The sequence below is a fragment of the Alligator mississippiensis genome, chromosome 5, assembly GCF_030867095.1.
Source record: "Alligator mississippiensis isolate rAllMis1 chromosome 5, rAllMis1, whole genome shotgun sequence".
Lineage (NCBI taxonomy): Eukaryota > Metazoa > Chordata > Crocodylia > Alligatoridae > Alligator > Alligator mississippiensis.
Window position 1 is genome coordinate 41,772,801 of NC_081828.1, and position 21,725 is coordinate 41,794,525.

The window sequence follows — 21,725 nt, forward strand, 5'->3', positions numbered from 1 at the left end:
TGAACGTGTGATTCTGGAGCAGCGAGGCGCCTGAACAAGAGAATGGGTCACTTGTCTAAAACAGATGCCAAAATTACTATACATAAAAGGATGCACATCCAGATGCATTTATCCTTTTTTTTTAAAAGTCACGTGAGTTTAGTAGTTACTGTAAAAAAAGAAAAAGAAAACAAAAAAGAAAACAAAACAAAACAAAAAACCCAACAAAAAACAGCTGTACAGCTTTGGAGAACAATTTTTTGGGGTCTGTCAAGAGCACTTTGGTTCTGTATCAGAACCGTCCTTCTTCATAGGTATGAGGCATTTAAGGCCAGAAGGACCATTACAGAATCTGATCTGACTTCAACTTTTACTCTGTTACCCCAGCACTATGCTTAAGAACTGGAGTTTGGCTAAAAGAATCCATACTGGAAAGGAAGCCAGCCTTGATCTGAAGGCATCTAAAGATGGAGAAGCTAAGCTATTACATCCTTTGAGAGATTATTTAGATGGCTCATTATGCCCACTGTTAAAAAAATATTGTGCTTTGTTTTCCCATTTGAATTTTCTAGTCATTGTCTTTGTTAGATTACAATGCCCTGTAATACACAGTGTTTGCTCCCTATGGAGGTAGATACTCCATAAATTAAGGCACCTCTCAGTCTTCTTTTTGATAAACTAAGGAGATTGAGCTCTTTCAGTCACTCACTGAAAGGCATTTTTGCCTCATAACATTTCTGTGTCTCTTTTCTGTACCTCTAGTTTTCTCTAACATGTAGACATCCAAAGGAGGTGTAGTATTTCAAAACTGGTCACATATGTACTGTATACAATGGGAAAAGTCATCTCCCTACTCTTCTTATACACTGCTTCCCTGTTTATACAGCCAAGGCTTACATAAGCGTTTTGCTATAGCATCACTCTGGGAGTTCGTGTAGAGATTTCCTGCGCACCCTGTTTAAAGACTGGCACACGAGCAATCTTTCAGAATTTCCCAAATTTCAGGAGTGTATTCTGGCATGTCAAAAGGAGACAAAGGCCAGGTGGGAAAAGTCTGGAATGTTAGGGCAAATAAACCCAGCTACTTTCTATACGCAAGCGTACTGAGGGCGAGAGCTAGGGCCCTCTGGTGGCAGAGGTATTAGCCAACAGCATGGTTCTCTGTTCTTGTCACCCCTGAATTTGCTCACTGTCCTGGGGATAGCAAGAGAAGGGACCAGGAAGCCCTGCTTGCGAGGCTCAGCATGGAAAAAAACATGAAAATAAAGAAGGAAACACAAAACAACCACTTACCTGCAGGAGGAGTGACACGGGAGGGACAAGGAAAAAAGCCCATGCGGTTTACAAGCCGTGCCTTTATACAATTAAAGCCGGTGGGTGAGGTCACGGGGACGCACCAGCTGGCAGGGATAAGAGCAGCCCCCGGCAGAAAGGCGGGGAGAGCGAGTGAGGAGGCGGAGGCTCTCCACGCCGGCAATGGATGGAGCCAGCACGATCAGGGACCACGCGGACGGTGGGCGGCAGCAGAGGCTGCAAAGAATCTTTTCACCCGGGGTGCCAAGATCGAGCCCCAAAAGGGGAGGAACATCTGGGGTGACTCGTCCCTAATACCGCTGGGGAAGCATAGCGGTGGAGTCACTGAACAACGGAATGAAGGGTATGGTGACCCGGAGGGAGAGGCTGAAGACAAGCCAGAGGGAACAGGAGTTTCCCCGCCCGGTCGCTCCCAGGTACCAGGTCAGGGAGCCGGGCTGGGGGCAGAAAGGGAAGGGGAACCCCGAGGGACCAGTGTTGAAGGAGCACTGCCAAGCATGGGCAGAAGGGCTGGGAGAGCCAGACAATAGGTCACTGGACTAGAAGGCCATTTTGGGTTTTTTCTTTTTCTGCTTTTCTTTGTTTTATTTTCTTTACCCCTGGCCAACAGGGGCACCCCCACCAGCTCCAGAAATAGAGCCGACCGGCTCAAGGGGGTTCCAGGCCTAGGGCCTAAGTTGACCGACCATCCTTCCCCAAGGAGCGTGGGGGATACCGTCTAAGGCACAAAGAAGCAATGATACCATAAAGCACTTAGGAGGAACATCCACACTGGAAGGGTGGCCATTTCAACACCAGGCGTCCGGCCAGAGGCTGGTGTAAGGTTGGGGTGTAGGGGAGGTGGATCCCCACGAACATCCAGTGAGTGAAGTGGTCACCCCTGAGAGGTCCTTCGAGGCTACCCCCCGCCCCACTGGTGTAACATTCAAAGTCATGGCAGGCGAGCTTGGGGGAGGCCAGAGGAACAACCGAAGCCCACCTCGTGGGATCCACGAAACCAGGGAACGTACGCTGTCTACAGTTTGGGCCAAGGCAGCACATGAGCAGGCGTTTGAAGCCAGGCAGGTGCACTCACCATGCCTTGTGGCTGCTGCATGCCAGGTTCCCCAGCTGTGCCCTATTCCTAGCCTGACTCACCATCTTCTTAGTTTACAACCCAGGTAGGCAGGCTGGGAAAGGCTTTTCTGGACGCTGCATTTCCCAGTGTGTGTTCTGTGCCCAATCCCCTGCTACAGAAAGCAATTCCAGTGTTTTCTTCTCCCAGCATTAGGGCCTGCATCTTCATTGGTTTCCAAGTTCTTTGTTTCAAGTTGCTCTCCTGAAGTCTCCCTCCTGCCTCCTGAGCCAGAGTCACTGGGCACAGCACAATCAAGACTTTAAAAAGCAACTGCTGTATTTTCATTAAGTTCCAGGTCATTTAAAGAATGGCCTCACTTCTAGTGGACATGGAGGAAGCTTCGGCAGGAGTTAGCTGTTAGGATTCATGTAACAAACAGAACACTGGTGTTAAAACGGGAACACATCATATTCATGACAATAACATAGGTATTTTTCTTTACATCTGCTCCCCTCCCTCAGAAGAGGGGAACAAAGTAGGGGACTTCATCCCCAGGGCATGCCTTGAAGCTTCCTTTCAAGAAGGAACTTCTACTCCTTCTAGCTTCATGGATCAGTCCCAGGCTTGTGGCACACAGTGCTCTCCTGTAGAGATTGCTGGGTGGTTAGACATCGGGAATATCCACACACCCTGCAACTGGAACCTAGTATCATCAGCAACAACTGCTGAACTGTTTCCCCAGAATCGGTTGGGAAGGGATGCAGAGACTCCCTTCCACTGTCATGCCCTCTCCTTTGCCCATATCCCAAGGCAGCACACATATTCTGTTCCCTTTTTCTCTCTTGCAGGGGGAGGGAAGCCCTTGTTTTTCTTTCCCTGCAGGACAGGGTCCTCTTCTTGCACTGATTCAAGGTTTCCTGATGAGAGAGAACCACCACAGCTTCCCTAGCTACTGAATCTGGCCTCAACAGGCGTATACTTGAAACGATGTGCCTTACACCTCATAGCTTGAGAGGAAGGGAGAACTTTCCATTTCCAGCTCATGTACATGTTCATAGACACTGATGAGGTGTCCTGCTCCTTCTTGGTACAGGCAGAAGGAAGACAACCCTCTTCTTTCCTCCCAGCCCCTCTCTTTGCATTGCCTTTTCTCCCTTCCTTCACATGTATACAACCAAGCATCCAGGCCTGATCCATGCCCTTCATGGGTTCCAACCCAGTATTGTTCCCATGCAATATGTCAAAATAAATCTGCCAATATCCCATCTGCACATACCAAGCAGGATTCCTGATGCACAAAACATCTATACAGGAATTTGGACTTCTGTACTAAAAGAGGCATTGCCTTAGATGAAGTTTCCAATATGTTATGTCTCTCCCTATGAACAAGATTTGATGAAAGTGTGAGAAAAACCCACATCAGCCCTGGAATGCTACGCTGTTTACTTGAGCCTTTTGCTCCCACCAGGAATCAGCTGATGTTGCTCTCATGAGGACTCACCAAGACATGCATTGACAATTGGAATGCAAGCTCTTCTGCCAGTACAGTGTATTCCCTAGGTGAGCTGGGGACTCCTTTGCTTTCAGAGGCTCTACCACACAGGTAATTCCATAATTCTAAGGTGCCCCTGCCCCAGGCTGCATAGATAGTAGGATACTCTACCACAGCTCAATCTCAGGTCCTGGAACTTACGCCTTGAGTGGTCTGGTCACTTGTGTCTTATCACCAGGGATCCTGGTTCTCTCTGATAAAAAAATCACAAATTCTCTGATACCACCCCCCCGCCCCCAATTCTCTGATAAAAACTCCAGAATCCGTAACTAAAATAAAAGGCCCCTCACTCCCTCCCACAATCCCCTGGCCCTGCTGGTGTCCCTCACTTCCCCCCCCCCTCCCCCAACAGCCCCTTGCCACCCACAGCCCCACCAGAGGGGGCCCCCAGCTGCCAGGGCTATGGGGCCAAGGACCTGGATCCACATCCCCTGCCCCTGGTAGGAGGTGGCGTCTGCTGCAGCAGAGCAGAGCCCAGATCTTCCCTTGCTGCCTGCTGCAGGCTTGAGGAGGGACACAGCTCACTGCCACTGCGTGCACTCGTGTGGGGGGCAGGGGGAATCTGTGTCCCCCAGATCTGTGTGTGGGGTAGGGGCGGGGTGGACTGTGGGCTCCTGCCGGCGGGCTCAGGTTCCTGCTCTGCTGCCCTCCCTCAGGGCGTCTGCAGCCCCGTGGATGTGACCTGGAGCTGCAGGGAATAGCGGGGCCACTCAGGGATCTCCTTGCCACTGCTAGCTCTGTGGTGCCCTGGTGAGGCATCCTCTGTGTGCCCTGCAGCAGTAAGGGGCACAACTCTGTGCCACTACCCCTACTGCTGCTGCATAGGCAGGGGACACTTCGCTAGTGCAGTTCAGAGCTTACAGTGGCAAGGAGATCCCCATGCAACCCTGTTGTTCCCTGCAGTGCCAGGTCACACCTGCTGGGTTGCGGAGGCTCCAGGATAGGGCAGCAGGGCAGGGAGCCCAGGCCCACAGCAGGCCCCGTCCCACTCCCCACTGGGGCCGTGCAGCTGTGCATTGCAGCCCTGGGCCCCAAGCTGCACACACTGCTCAGCTGGGCAGCATCTCCAGCCCTGCCCAACTCCCTCCTTCCCTCCCTATGGGGGCCTCAATCCTCCCCCCTCCACTTACCTGCGGGAGCTGGTTTCCAGGCTGCCTAGTGGCCATGTGTATATACACGCACATGATGTCCCCTGCCTGACCACCCTCCTCCCACTCCCCCAGCCCTTTACAGGCTGGAACTCTGCCAGCCTGTGGAGAGTTGTTTGCAAAACTCAAAATCCACAGGTTTCTCTGGTAAAATGAGAAATCAGCCTTTTCCTCCAGTAAAGGGTAACATCCATGGTCCCTTCTTATCACCTGGGAAATGTACCACTTCAGGCTTCTCTGAGGTGAGTGCACTAGGGTTGCTGTCTGCTCCTACTTGGCATTATTCTCTTGACATTTCTGGAAGCTCCTGTCCCTGCAGAAGCTCCTCCTCCTGGACCCATGCTGGAGCCTCTTCTTGGAACCAGGCCTACCGGCCACACATTCATCAGCTAATGGCTCTGCACTGATAGCTCTTAGGACACTTATTCTAACTAAATTTTAAGGTTCTGTGGGCACATGTGTTCCAGCCCCACCAATTCAGACAAGTCATATGCAGCAGTGGCCACTGACCCTTGTGCCAGTTTCGAAGGTGCTCCCCAACCTGGCCTATCAATTTCATATCTTGCTTTTGCACTAGAACTCTGTACAATATTGTAAATGAGATTGCACTAGTGCCTTGTACAATGGTACAAACACTTCCCTGTGTCTACTATAAATATATTGCCTAATACAGCCTAGCATTGCATTAACCTTTTTCATGGCTACATGACACCAGCGGGTTGTGATCAACCATGACTCTCTTCTCCTCTGTTGCCTCCAATCTGTGAGACCTCCCTGCCTGCCTGTTTAGAGACCTAAATTTTTCACCACCCAGGAAACCTTTGAGTTGAGCAGACTGTGCTTTATATGAACTAATTTGTAGTCAAAGCAATTTCATATTTCAAAGTCACTCTTTGTGTAGAGAGAACAGTGGAGAGGCTGTCCCTGCCTGGGGAATGAGAAATTGGGAATAAGCATATAATAGCTTTTTTTGAAGGTGGCATCTCTAATCTTCTTTTCAGACATATGAAAATGCAAATCCCTTTTCAAATGACATTAGATCATTAAATCCAGTAATATATTACTATGGGCAATTGCTTATCAGCTTCCAGAATCATTATCTTGCCTTAATACAGCACTGGAGCGCACTCCAGTGTAATGATGCCAAAGCGGCATCCATCAAATGGCTGATATTTCTCCCTCATTTGTTGTGCATGGATAAAGGTGTTTTGGGGTTTATGACCCATTTCACTTCTCTAGTGCATAGCTGGCAGATGTATTGAGAGTACATGGGCTGGCATGCTGTGGGAAGAACACTGAATCTGCCCAAGTTTAGGATGCTAATAGCACCTCCACTCAGATATTCAAAATTCATGAATCAAGCCCCTTCACCTCCTCCCCCCATCTGCCCTACTCCCTCCAATGAAGAGGCTTTTAAAAAAAAGGGTCCCCAAAGTTTTTTAAGTCAATGACTGTTCTTTACATCTGCTGTATGTATGCTGGGGGGCTGGGGTGTGAGAAAGCATGATTATTTGGTTTCTCAGCCTTTATGAGTCCTAGGGGGTTTTTTTTAGAATTTGCTTTTTTTAATCTTAAATTTTCACATAATCAAGTCACTCCTTGGGCTGCAACTTTAATCAATACTGTAAGACTTGGCCACACAAGGTGCGTACACACGTGCTAAGTTTCTGACAGTTAAGCCAACTTAACTTTTTAAAGTTGACTTAGCTGTCAGAGTGTACACAGGTATGTGAATCAGAGTTGACTTAAATGTGGCACAAAATAATACACCTCCAAGGTGTATTATCTTGAGTCATATTACTTAAGTTGACACAAGACAGCTGCCACCATGTCAAGGAGCTGTACATCTGTATGCTCCAATGTGGCTTAAATTAAGTCACCTTATTTTAAGTTGACTTAGTATGTGTGTGACTTTGTATGCATCCACAGGTAATGGAGGCACTAGCAAGTTCCAGAGACCATCCTGAAGGAGCACATGACTTGGATTATTTAGTCCTGTAACCCAGTTCTGCAAAGATTTATGTATGTATAGATGTCCCATCCTACCTCTCTTTCTTGAGGTGCTTGCCTTCCCATTCTTACACCACCAATGACTACTGCATGAAAGGCATCCAGACTATTAGGTCTGTGTTTTCCTTCTCAGAAATGGATGGCAGGTGGGTAAGGAGGCCCAGCTTATGGCATCGTGCACAGACCTTTCCCTCATTCTCAAGCATGCTCTAGGTGTGTGTAACACCATTTGTCCTGAAGCTCCTATTCCAATACAACTTAGAAGCAAAGAAGGCAATTTCTCAAAGTTACACAGCAGATCAGAAGATGCCATGAGATGTGTTAATCATCTTTCTGTTGTTGGGGTGACCCACTGTATGAAATTAGATTTAGCATTATTAGCAGCACTGTGTCAGAACAGTTCCCTGAGCCCTGCTCAATGCACTCTCCCATCCCAACACTGATTAACAGAGCTTGTCCTCAACATTTAATTAACCTAATGAACCCTGATGATAAAATTAGAGTCCACTTAATTCTTAGTCACCCAGTGCAGATTGCAGGTGAAACCAAACATATTGCCATGACAACCAGAAGAGCCTTAACAGCTGCTCCAAGACACTTCACAGACTGATCCACCTGGTTTTATGGGCTATGCTGATTTAGTGCTGCCCCCTGAGCTTCATCAATCAATCCATCCCTCTGCATGTTTTCACTTAGAATGAGCATCCCCGTGTCACAGCTCAATTGTAAGGGAAACAAGCCTAGCCTACCCTTTGATAAGCCATCCCAGAGAAGCCTCATGTCTATCATATTTTGCCATCCCTTTAATGAGACCATCACTCCATTTCTATTAGGCAGTAGTTTAATAGCCACCACAGGGTGCATCTACACAAGATGCTTACTACACATTAGCCTAAGAACACTGCTCAGTAGCACGATGTTCTAAAACTGTGCTAATATGCTACTGCGCAGTGTTATTAGGTTAATGCACAGTAAGCCTCACAAAATAACTGTGTGCTGGTGCTACTGTGCAGTAACTTAGTTACTGCTCATTTAGTTAGTACTTCAGTAGGTCAGTACTAAATTAAATGTGCATTAATGAATGTATAGATGCACCCACATAGTCTTTCCCTTTTTTCTTTCAAGCTCACAAACCAGTGCATATAACCAGTGATAGTGATGTAGAGTTTGTGTCAGAAATGAAGTCATGTATACATCAGTCAATCATTATTGTCCTTAGGAAGGATATGATATTGTGTAGCTATACCAGTGTGCATCACAAATTCAACAGCAGGAGGATAACTTTCTTCTGGCATGTGCCCTTGTCCATCTCAAGGAGTTCGCACCATTTTCAGTCAAATGCACTTTGTTGGGGCCCAAAGTGGTTGGTGGGTGCAGCACATGCACACAGCGAGTCTGTGGTAACCAGCAGCTAGACCAGGTCCCAGACAAGTACATAGCTCCCCACAAGGCAAAGGTTTTGGACTTGTGCAGAACCAGAAGTATAGATGCCTACAGGACTTCTAGGTTAGCCAGGGAGATACATCCAGGGAACAGGTAGCCACTCAGGGGCTTGGACTGGGGCATTTAAAGTCTTTCCTTGAATCTGGGCTTTCGGCTCCTGCAGCCTAGATCCTCAAAGGTATGGGAGGATCAATGGGAGTTTGGTGTTCAGATTTCTAGCCCTAAGCACTTTTATGCTACCTTTAACCCAGTAAGCTCCCTTTCCTTATGGAAAAGATAGTGTGGTCTTTGCTTTCAAGATGGATTAAGTAAATCTCAGCAAGATTCAGACTCATATTTTTGGTGCCTCTTTTTCCCAGGTGCCCAAACAGAGTGGTTAAGACCTATGGTGCTATGGATTCAGATAAAAAAGTTTGAGCACGGTGAGTCAGGGCTTTTTTTTTTCAAAGTGCCAGGAGCTGGGGCAGGCAGGGGATGGGGCCAGTGTGATTCTGAGATTTGGCTGAATCAATTCAGGATGGTGTTTTGAATCACCAAATTGAATCGCTGTCCCCCAAATCAGCCGAATCCAAATCCGAAGCAAATACTAGCTGCTTTGCCGAGGCCTAATAGGCAGACCTTTCACTTCAGGGTTTTTGCTTTAAATACCTATGGTACAACAAAAACAGGCATTCTAGAACCACAAAGCCCCAAATCGACAGTCACTTTTGGCAATGTTGGCCCTGATCTTTTAGGAAAGTCCACATAGCCTATGAGTAGCAGAACTATGGGTACAAAACAGTATTTCTTAGCATCTAGCTTAGTGTCCCATACTCAACTAGGATACAGGAAAAACAATGAGGCTTTTTGATAAGCCCATTGAAAATGGGTCATTTGAAAAATGCAGCTTTCAAAAATAGTCAGGAAATAGTCAGTGGTATTTGACTTCAACAATGAAATGCCTTGGAGAAGAATCCTATGATGTAAGGGCTAGATGTGATTTAATAGGTCACTTTCATCTCTGACCTCTTTGATTCTCTGTTCTCCACTTGGAGTGTAATTGGCCACTTGAATGCCCATATAATATTTTTCTAGAGAGTTGCTGTTAGGAACCAGAGCATGGGTGATCTGCCCTGGGGGCTGTATTTTCATCTTGAACCTGGAGAGGAAGACTGGTAAACATGACTAGATACCAAATTAAGAACCAAGGAGCTGGGAGTGAAGACAATTTAGGAGGCAGACTGACAAGCCTTGAAAGCAGCCAGAGACCCTAGAATCATTACAAGTTTGTACAATCTTGAGTAGCTAAAATGAAATGAGAGAAATGGGCTTATATTCTGGGCTCAGCTGCCTGCAGCTGATAAGGCATGGCTGGAGCCAATGCAGGCTGCTTTGACTCCTGTCAAGCCCTCAGTCCTAACAGTCGGGAAGCTGGAGTTAAGTGGAAGCAGTGAATTGTCCAGCTGCTCTATGCAGTTCAGATTTTATTGTCTGTAGTCACTCTCCTAACGTATCTACAAACTTTTAATTATCATTACACTAAACATTACACATAATACAGAAACTTGGCCTGCTTTCCTTATAATAAAAATCTACATATAATAAAATATATTTTGCTGCTCCTTAGCTGCTGGGTGGCATAGGGACTTTGCTTATTCATTCCCTTGGGATGACAGAAATGAACCTTCAGCATATCATTCCTTGATACAATCAAAGGAATGAAGTGTTCTTCTAAGAACACTTCTACTACAGAATACTTACTGCAGAGAAACTTGAATGGATTTCAGTTAAAAAGGCAGGAAACAAACGTTTTATGGAGGCAACTACTTCCATTGATTTTTATTGACTTTGGCTCATTAGATTTTGCTGGACAATATTTGTGATTGTTGTAAATATGGATGTCACATCCCAATTAAGCAGTGCCCATGCCACTAGCAAGAGAAACCATTCAAAGCATTTTCACTCCGCACTGAAGTCAACTAAGGGTTAAAAAGAAGCCCTTGCTGGTAACAGCCTTCTTTGCTGTGCATGCCAACAAAAGAGATTTATAGCTGTGTCATTAACAAGAAACGAAACTTTAGCCTTCTGTGCTTTACATAAATCATTATAATTGGTCAAAGAAAACAGGGAGTAGCCCTGCAAGAAAACCCTAGCGGAGACCGCTATATAATTGGCGATTCTAATTAAATTTATGACGTGGCGTGAAACAATTGGTTATTATACAAACAAAACCCGCTTACACTTCCGCAAAAGCGGAGACCTCTGAACATATGTATAAGAGTAACTTGACAATCTGATCACTTGTCAACGTCTTCCCATCGCGACCTCCCTGACGTACCCTCCCCTGCATGCTCAATAAGCTGTAACCTGCCGACCGCCGGCCCCTATATACATCTGCAGACCGACCTAATGAACTCTAAGCTGTAACTAACTGAGTATCTCTGACGTCCGTCATTCACCACCTTGACGGCGTAAATAAACTATCTTGCTTTGCAACCGATAAGCGTCCGTGCCTAATTCCACTCCAAGCGTCACAAGTACCCGCCTGCTGGGCCCCTAAGGCCCTGGACCCCTCGCTGCAGTGCATGGCAGTGACAATGGACATTGGGGGTCTACTTTTGCATCTTCCCTGATGAGAAATGGAGAGAGAACTGATGGGATATAAAGAACAGATATCAAGTGGATTTTTATGAAGGGACTGTTTGCTGTGCCTGCCTGTGTTTTCCTGAACACTCTTCCCTAATGTGGACTTAATTTTCTGCAATCAGAAAAATAAAAGCTTTATGATGAAGATTATCTAGCCCAATATTCCACTTCTGACTGTGGCAAGAAGTGGGTGCTTTAGAGCAGGGATTGCCAATCTTGCTGGGGTCATTTGAACCCAGCAGTCTTTCTTGCTCAAGTACAGGGGGGCTGGACCCGATGATCTGTAAGGTCCCTTCCAGTGTTTAACAACTATGAAATAATGAAATCGCAGCATGCATGTCACAAATGGCATTGACAGCTACTGTGTGTGGCATGCAGACCGTGGGTGCTCAGGAAAGGGAGAGGCGAGAATGAAGGTGAGGTGGGGCTTGAATCTCTGATGGCATGAGGCAGGACACTGCTGTGAGAGGAGGTGTCAGGGTCACCACCAAGAGTCAGGTTAACCTTTCTCTGGCCTTAAACTACCACCAAATTCAGGGCTTTGGATCCTTGATAACCATACAACTGCAGTGGTGGCAGGACCATGGAAGGGTTAACCTGGCTCTTAGCAGAAGCATCTTGTCCCTGCTCCACTCCAGGGGGCCAGAGGCTCAAGCTCCCTGCCCTGCCTACATTTCAGTGACCCAGGGCACAAACTCTATCATGTATACCTTGAGGGGCAGGGATTCAAGCAGCACTCAGGGTGGGGATGAAACTTAACTTGTGGCATGCCAGCCAAAATGATTGGCCACTGCTAGTTTAAGGAAGGATATTAGAAACAGGACATGTGTAGAGTGATCCTTCACTTACCATACCTTCTTCATCACCAGCAGTAAGTCACATCCCTAACCACTATGATTAATATCCCCTAAAGGACCCATCCTCCATAAATGTATCTAGTCCTTTTTGGAATCTGGTTATATTATTGGCCTCCATAACATCCTGTGGCAGTGAAGGCCACTGGCTGATTATATTCAGCACCTACCTCAGTGTAACTTTGAGTTTAACTGAGACTAAGCATTATTCTAATAAATTATTAAGGGATATTAGGGATCCTTGCATTAAGTTTATGGCCTACCAGGAGCTGCCTGATTGGGTCCAGCTGTGCCTCTGAACTGATTGGCTGTGTGTCTTGTGTCAGTTGGGGATAGCGCAGGAAGTAAAATGATTAATTTCAACAAAAAGATTGAGGTTAGATGTTAGGAAGAACTTTTTCCAATTTTTAGGATAGTTCAATGCCAATGTAGATTATCTTGGGAAATTGTGGAATCTACCTTTGCTGGAGGCTTTTAAGACTAGGTTAGACAACTGTCCAATAAGGGGTTTTTTGGTGACTTCTTTTTTTGGACAAATTCTTGGTTGGAATAGATGTTAGACCACAGTGATGGCAGCACTCCAATCCTACTACAACATGTAATGGATTGGGGTAGGAGCAGACAAAAAATTCTCACTCCTAAAAGATTTCAGAGTTGATCATTGGGAGTTTTGCCTTTGACTTTAGTTGGAAGCTGAGCCATGATTTAAGGGTTGGCACATCAATTATTTAATATGATTTTATAACTATATGTTAACCACCTGCAATACAAAAAGAAAAATAGGTGTTTTAGAAACAATATGTGGCTTGTACTACCCATTTTGCACCATGGCAATCTGGAAGATGTTAAAAGTTAGTTAGGAACTTTTAACTACTTTCTGATGAGTAGTTTCTTCACATCACCAGGTTTCTGAACTATAATGGTACAAAGCAAATAACAATGAATGGGAAGTGCCAAGAATCATACTTAGTAGTAGCTGAACTTGCTTGGAGCAATTGGCTGTTCCTTCCCTAACAACTTTTAGCTCATATTTTTCACCATTAGTTTACTTCTTTCTTTACACTGTGTGGTGCACTGTTTACTACTTGGAACACTGTCCTATACTGGCAGATCACTCATTCCTGTTCTTTTTCTTAAGCCCAGCTTGCTCATTTATGAGGCACAGTGCTACTCACCATCTTGGCAGTATCTCACTCTTGATATTTGATTTCAGAAGATGGCAAAGGAGCAGGGAAGCAGCCAACTCTATGGCACTTGCTTCTTGCATAATTTAGGTGTTTCAGACATCAGGATATCAGGTATGTAGCTGGGTTTCAAAACCGTACAAGCTCCTTGAAGTTTAGTGTCAGATTTCAAGCTGTTCCCCTGGTGCTACCTTCCCCTACACTGTGGGAAGAAAATTAAAAAAACAAGGAACATTTAAAAACAAGGATTCCTACAGATACATCAGCTATGGGTTTCTTCACCACTTTATGCAATGACCAGTGCTTTGAAAAACAAGGCACTGTCTTTGAAAAGACAGCACATCCCCTTCTCCTGCTATTGTGATGTCCTCGGTTGCTTCTGTGCCTGCTATTTAGTCAATGAAAGGGTACACATTTGCTGTGAAAAATTAGTTCCCATTCACACAGGTTTTACCTGCACCCTATGAATGGTCCATTCCCCAGTCTGATTCTAGGGGTTAATGAAAGTCCATCATACTCGTGAACACTATGACTATGAAGTGGCTGAAGGGGCACCTTGACTTCATGCCAGCCTTCTGCACAAGGATGAATTTCACCTTTGAACACATATATACTTAAGGTCTTTCCTTTTCTGTGGGCAAATAAGCCTCATAACAAGCCGTTTACAACAGCAATGTAATAAAAAATGAGTTGTGTTGGTAAGGAGCAGGGGATATTGTTCCTGTCCTGTTTGAAGATTCATTTAGATGATCAGAAAAGAGAAAAGCAAACTAATCACCAGTGAAGTGTGAGCCCTGCAGTGATAAAAGGACATGGCTTCTTTTTTTTTTTAATCAGATGGCAACATGTTCAGGTTGTTCCAAGAGGTATGCTTATGCTTGGACTCCTAATTTGCAGATACTGGTCCTCTACCTGTTATTGATGTGACAACAGCCATTACCTTTTTTATTCTCATTCTCATCCCTTTGCTGGCTGAGCTGCTGAGCTGAGGTGCTTGAAGAGGCCTGGATCCCTTTGTGCCTTAAGTGCCCTGGTGAGGTGAGGATGTGTAGGCTTGGTTATCCACTTATTTTTTCCTCTCTCCAGTTGCACACACTTCACAGGCCAAGCAGCCTCCAATGCAGACTGAGCTACAGGCTCCAGTGAAAATGGTCCTTCATACATAGTGCTGCCCTAGGACTATATTCTACTTCTTGGGTCATCCTATGTTCTGCAGAACATACAGCAGATTCTGCACTTCTTCTCCACACTTTGCCTGAGTATGTGCCAGTCAGCAGCCTTTTTCTTTCCTTGTCAGCAGGATTGAGACAGTGGCAGCTACGCAGAAGATGCCAACAGGGAAGAGATGATTGTGAGTGTGCAGGAATCTCTGTTACCCCAGCTAATCATGGTAGACATAGAGGTACATCAATAGAGGGCCAGCAGAGAAGCTGCCAATAAGTTTGTCTATGTTATAGTCAGTGGCATGATTCCAGCTCATAGACATACCCCAGCTAGCTTTAAACTAACTTATTTGCTTCAAGGTGGTAAAATAGCCAGGGGAGCCGAGAGTTCAGTATGGGCTGCAAAATCATCCAAATACCTACCCGAGGTTCCAGATAGATCTTGCAATCTGTCTGAACCCTGTATTGCCATAGGTATGTTGTTATTAGCTCTTGGGCTAGCTAAGTCATGTCTGTCTAGATGAGCAGAAGTTGCATCTTTGATTTAAGTGTTAAACCCAAGGGAAATAGGGAGAAGCCAGGAAGCAGTGTACACAGCACCGATTCTACTGTTCTCTTGCTCCCACCACCTTAGAGCCCTCACTGCAATGTTGTTTGCCTCTGTCATTGCCTCTATCGTGATGCTTGTTCATAGCAACTTCTACTATTACTTCCCCTCCTAAGTGTGGGAAGAGCTATGGAGAGCTGTGTGGTCATGCTGGGCTCTGGAAAGCCGCCTCCTCCAGTTCCTACCTCTTTAGCACATTCTGTGTTGTTTTTTTGAGTCCCACACACTCCAGCCATGTTCGAGTGCCTCTCCCACACCCTGTTGTTACAGCCTCCCCCCCCCTGCTCCTCTTGACCTTTTCTTGCTGTCAACTCTGAAACTCAGACACCTGGCTTTCTCCTTCTCACCTTCCAATTTCCTGCTGCTTCCTCCCTTGCTGAGGTCCTATCCAAATACTTTACCCACCCCTCTCATCACCTTCATCTCCTCATTCAACCTTCACCGCTAGAGTCCCCCCTCCCAAACCTTCACAAAGATGGCACCTCCTTGGCCCCCGTCTTAACTCAGTTCTGCTCCTTCTCAGTTCCTGTTCTTGCCAAATTCCCTATCTCAGAAGTGTTTTGTATGCTGTCAGGATGTTTCTGCTGAGGCAGGATAATTTGGCACCATCCACAGCCCTGAATGAAGCACACACTCAGACACAACAGCAAGACAATTATGTTACTGAAAGGGCTTGAGTAATTACCTGCCTGTTACATTCGGCAAAGATGATATGCTGTAGCCCTCAGTCATCCCATCATGAGCCACTCAATTAGATATGGTTGTTGTTTTCCCAGAACGCATGCGTGTTGACCTTCTGTTGTTGCCACTTGACAATAATTAACACAAGCTTATTTGATGTAATTAGGGCACATTAGTAGCATTTGTCTGACTTAGTAATAGGGAGCCTGCCAGGGTCTCTGAAGCTGGATTCAGTGGAGTGCTATGGCTCAGTCAAGAGGTGCCCCTGTCCTTTGGGTCTGTGTGCAAATATAACTGAGGAGCTTCCTTTTGCAGGCACCACCAAGCTCTCATTTCTTACCTGTAAGTCCCCAAGTTTATATTCCACTTAAATCATCCATGTTTGGGAGTTATTGACCAAACAGAAATGTCTCTGATGTGTATAGGCACAAGTGAAAGAGAAGAGGCCAAAGCTTCCTTGCTAGAGCAAGTAGAAGCAAAAATCCAAATCTAAATTCCAAGCTCTTTGGGAAAATTTGGGTTCTCAATCTGAGCTTTCTAGTTTAAGCTCCTTTCTGGATGCTACATAGACTCATAGGCCTTAGGGGTGTCTGGGAAAATAGTAGTAGTCCACAGCAACTTAACCTTTTCTACTTCCAGGTCTCATCTTGGACATCTAGTATCTTCTTTTTGTTGTAGCAGTTTGAAGCTTTCTTAAACACCTTGTCTCTATCTGCTGTTAATGTCAATGATCCCAATCCCTTGAAGCATCCAAACTCAGTTCAGAACTGAGAAATACCCCCACTGGCTATACATTCCAAACCTTTCCCCACAAGATGTTTTACATGCTTGCTTTGAGGAGATGTACGATTTCACTTAGAACTTCTCATTTTGGTATGTTTGCCTGGTATATCCTGATTCATTAGCCATTACTGATATGGCTGGCAGCTCTTTATCAAACACGTAGAGAGGCCAAAATGACAGGCTAAGTGCAGAGTCTAGGGCTCCTATAGATGTGTAGGGAGCTGGCTCTGATGCACTGAAAATCCAGCATGCTACTCTAGCAGACTCTAGCGTCACGTGTATCAGTGTCCCTGCACTGAAAAATGGCAACAGGGCACTTTGAACTAAAGCTAGTTCAATGAGCTTTTGTTCAAAGCACCCTGCTGCCATTTTTCAGCACAGGGGACGCTGATACATGTGATGCTTGGGTGCTTTTAATTAGTGTGGCTTGCCAATTAAAGCCCCCTCCCCTCCCCCATGCCTCCTGGAGCATGTGTAAAAATGCCCTAAATGCTTTGGGCAGGGACTGTTTGCTCTGGTTTTGTACAGTGCCTAGCCCAGTCAAGTTCTGGTCCATGACTGAAACTCCTTTGCATTTTGACAATATAAATGATAGTAGTTTATGTCAGCAGTGCGTCTCCAACTTACATTCCTGAGTGCTTGGTATTGCATCGAGTTAGGTTCCTCCTGAAACTTGGCCTACTCTGCAGTTCCACTTCTTATCACAGTGCAAATCCATGGTTGACATTGCTGTCTCTCTTCATCAGGGGAGACCCCTGTGCCATGAATGGCTGCCTCTGAAATGTTAATAAAAAAAACCCAAAACCACATTTAAAAATCATGACCAGTATTAGCAAAAACCTCTCCCAGGTCTTGACATGGCCCTCATCACAACTAGACTGCTTTGCTAGCTGCTTCCTCTAGGTTTTGAATCTGAGGGGCCAGCTTGTTTTCTTCATTGTCCTCCTCTTTGTGCCAATCCATAATATATCTCCTGCCTGGGGTTGGTTTTGCTGAACAAGAGATCGTTCTGTCTTTTTTGCAGTAGAGTATCTGTTAGACTGTGGCTAGGGACATTTATGCTACATGGACCAGTGGTTCCATCTGGGAGCTATCTATGTTTATTTCTTCAAAGGTCAAAACTTTAAGAATATCCTATCATGGAAAGGTCAAACCTATATCACAGTGGGATGGATAGGCCTGGGTTGCAAATCAGCATGAATCTGCACTTAGGACAGAAGGGAGATATTGTACTGTACCAAATAAACTAGAGTTGGAAATGAACTTCAGTCAACTTTGCAGCCACAGTTTCCATCTATGAAAGTCCTGTTCCCATTACTAAATCAGCTGGTCTTGGTAACATAAATTCCTGTGAACAAAAGGGATTAGCTAGCAATCCTACTGAATCACGGACAGGCATTTTTGAAAGTCATGGAAAGCTGGGGAGGTGATGAATGGTTGGGAACGAGAAACTGTGACAAGATTTTTCAAAACAGCAAAGGAAAGTGATTCTGGTAATTACCACCTGGCCAGATGACCTGGACTTCCCTGTAAAATGATGGGGCCAGTATTAAGAGAGAAGATTCCTAAGCTTCTCAAGCACAGCAGAGCCATAAGCAGTAAGCAGTAGAGGTTTTGTCATGCTCAGAGTTGTGTAATCACAATAAAGTCGCAATAAAAAAAATACAAAACATTTTTGTATCATGCTCCTTTGTTCTGATCGTGCAAGTTAGTTGCATGTTGGGACAGTCAGGATTCAAGTCTTCTGTACCTTTGGAGCACATTAGACTTTTGAGCTCAGAGCCAGCCAAGATTGTCAAAGTCTCAACAGAAATGTCCTTATCTCCCTCTCATGCCTTGTTTCTGTACAACCCTGATAGTTTCACTAGCTCCTCACCTCTCTATAGCACTTTTCCAAATTAGGCAGATGAGCAGGAACAGTGTGAGTGCAACAGTTCTCTTCACTTAAGAGGGAACTTCAGGCTTCTTTGCCTTAAATGACTTTTTACTTTTTACTGGGGTTTGTTGAGAAGCTGTTTTTCACTGGAAAATTTGTTTTTTGTCCAAACAAGATTTTTTTCCTTTATTGGGGAAAAAAAATGTCAGTTTTCCACAGAAATTTTAAATATTTCATTAAGAAACCCAAGTCTTACTATTCTGATTAGAAATGTGTCATAGGAGCCAGGGTTTCATGTTTGTAAAATGGTGCTGGCACCATCCTCCTACCTTGTGCTACTGAGTGTTTTTGTCAGGGTAATCAGTAAGGCTGGATGGAAAATAGGTTTTCCCTTCTACACATATGTAAAATGTAGTTCAGCAACATATTTTAGCCAGAATTTAAAATATTATTATTCAAAATGGTGCTGCAGTGCTTTGTGGGAGCTGCACATCAGGTACCTGATGCTCCCATTCTCTTGCATGGGTTGGTCTCTCTGGGTGGATTGATGCACCACTTTCCCAACCTTTATTAGTAGGGCTGTGCGAAGCTTTGGGTACTGAATCAATTCAGAGATTTGGCCTGATTTGGTGGGTGCCCTGCCCGGCCCAGCTCCCGGTGCTTTAAAAAAAAGCCCAGGCTCACTGGGTGCTGCTGGGCAGGGGGGATCCCTGCTGCCCCCCACTGCCCTACACTGCGCGGGGGGCTCTACCACAAGCCCCCTGACACCCCTCCCCCCCACGCCCCCAGTCCCCACCATGGCTGACCTGCCCTGCCCGCCCCAGCTCTGGCCCTTTAAGAAAAAAAGAAAATGAGAAAAGCCCCGGGACTCACCTGCTCCTGCAGCAGCCTCGGGCTTCAGGGCTCATGCAGAGCCCCCCACATAGTGTGGGGCAGCGGGGGGCAGTGCAGATTGCCCTCTGCCAGGCTGGAGTGGTGAGTCGGGGGGTTTTCTCATTTTTTTTTTCTTAAAGGGTCGGAGCTGGGGTGGGCAGGGCAGCTGTGGGGGGGCTGGGGGGCTCGTGCAGAGCCCCCCCATGCAGCATGCAGCACCTGGTGAGTGCGGGGAGTTGTTTTTTTCCAAGTGCTGGGAGCTGGGGTGGGCGGGACAGCCATTGCTGGGCTGGGAGAGCAGGCGGGGGATGGGCCTGGCTGATTCAGAGATTCGGAGATTTGGCAGCAGCTGCATCTCCAAATATGATTTGACTGAATCAATTCGGGACAGTGATTTGAATCACTGTCCCCCAAATTGGCCGAATCTGAATCTGAGGAGAACACTAGCCTATTTCTTATTGGCAGGAGTGCCTCATGGGAAATGTGTCTAACCAGAAAGCCTAGTCCACAGAAGAGAATGGGAGAATAAGACACCCAGACTACAACTCCAGCATATCATCACAGCATGATTTTGAATAGAATTATTTGGCGTTTTGTTGGAAAATACATTGCTGGAAAATGGAAATTTTATGGAGGGGAAACCAAACAAAAACTATTTAAAGCCAGCTGTGCTGATTAACACAGGCACATGCACCTGCCCCTGTGACAGAGGGATACCGGTTTCATCCATTAAATAGAGGACATTGAGGCCCAGAGTAATTAAGAGAGATGCTTGAGGCTATGCAAAATGTAAGTGGCAAATCAAAGATTAATGCCCAGGACAGTTTAGGGCTGCCTTCCATACTTCATGTGTTAGCTTGCTCATAATCCAAACCTACTGAAATCTGAATCTTGTGGGCTGGGGTCTGACCTCGGACAACTTCAGTAACTTTAACGATGCATGTGAACGTGCATGGCTGCCATCCTCTGTACGCTAAATATTTTTTAGCACCTGCTAATGGAGAACTATGGGGAAGGATGGGGCTCTTCATCTACACTACAGCATGATGTACAGTGCATGGTTAAACAGAAATATGCCATGCAGAGAGGGGAATAGGTGCTGAGGGGTATACCATATACTGACACTAGGGTTGAGTATTTGACTGGTCAACTATTGGTCAAAAATTGTAAAAAGTTGCCAACATGTCCAAATAATACACAGAAAAAGCACAAATTTCCGATTAAGAATTGTGTAAAAAAATTTAAAAAAAATACATTTTTGTCAAGAAAACTGCAAAAAGGTAGGGTTTGGGTTTTGGGGGGGTTTTTTTTGGTAAATTTGCTATAATCTTTTACCAGTCAAAACTATGCAGTCAATTGATTAGTCAGTTGACGATATTTGACCAGTCAATTGCCTGGCTTGTCAGCCCTGATACAAACATCCCATTCTGATTTCTCTATGACTATAGGTACCTGCATACTCCTTTAGGACTGAAGATTTTCTGGTTACATTCTCTGCTTTGTCTATGGACCAGGCAGAAATTTTCTGCATCACCTGACATTAGCCCAGTTCCAATGCTGCCTGCTCTCATCTTTCTTTAGATGCCTTTGCTAATGCCAAACTTACTCTGCAGATGGCAGCAGCTATCTGAAATTGTGGCTTCAGCACAAGATGAGCTTATCTTTTGTCTGCAATTGTTCCAGCAGGTGAAAGGGAAAGAAATGGGTGAAGCAAAGAGTTTTTCCAAGCAAAAACAGAGCACGCTCTCAGTCAGAGGAGCATAGCAATCCAGTCATCATGAACAGTGACCATCAACATGGAAAGCACAAGCTGCCTCTACAGATACTTTTTGGATTGTACGCCACAGGACTACTGTTAGTTTAATTCTAATAAACGGTTCAGGGCTAAAGGGTTCTGAAAGAGAAAGATGTTGAATGACAGTATTTGTATGAATAAGGAAAGGACTGAACCAGAGGCAAATCTAGTGCAAATTAGGGCCATTTGTAGAGCTGTCCAAGGCATGGCTCAGTTATAAGCAATTTCACACCAATGCCACTCAGTACAGCTCCTATCCATTCCACAGTATTGCTAGTAAGAACAACAGAGGAGGAACAGTGCTGCCAGTGTAATATACAGGAGAACAAAACCAGGCACACATGAATGAGGTGCCTGATGGCTCTTTGCTAAGACAGATGTAGTTTAACATCATCATTATTAATGAGCTGGAAAAGAATTATTGAGGTTAGTCAAAATGATGGTGAGAAACTTCAGAGGGACCTGACCCAGCTAGGTGAACAGCAGCATGGTGACAGCATTGACAAATGCAAATTATTGAACATTAGGAGGAATAATATCATCTGTCTGGCCACATGGTGGCTTGGCTCTAAATTAGCTACAACCACTTAAATAAAATAAAGACCTTGGAATTGCTGTTGATACACCTGGGAAACCTCTGTATAGCAGTGGTAACAAAATGTTAAGAGGTAGAAAGAAAAGAATAGAAAAGAATTTCAAAAATATTGCAAAGCTGCTCTATAAATGGCACAGTCTCTCCTGTAATATTTCATTTTATTCTATTCAGACTTTGCATAAATAT

General features: G+C 45.3%; 1 long non-coding RNA gene across 1 annotated transcript in view; it reads right to left on the reverse strand.

The window, feature by feature from the left end:
- Positions 1–1,657: 1,657 nt before the first annotated feature.
- The window catches only part of LOC132250620 (uncharacterized), a 40,461-nt gene continuing 20,393 nt past the window's right edge, over positions 1,658–21,725 (reverse strand). Inside the window, exons 2-4 of the long non-coding RNA XR_009462212.1 lie at positions 17,028–17,176; positions 13,158–13,368; positions 1,658–2,764 (exon numbers count right to left, since the gene is read on the reverse strand). This is a non-coding gene — a long non-coding RNA (uncharacterized LOC132250620). The remainder of the gene's footprint in view (positions 2,765–13,157; positions 13,369–17,027; positions 17,177–21,725) is intronic.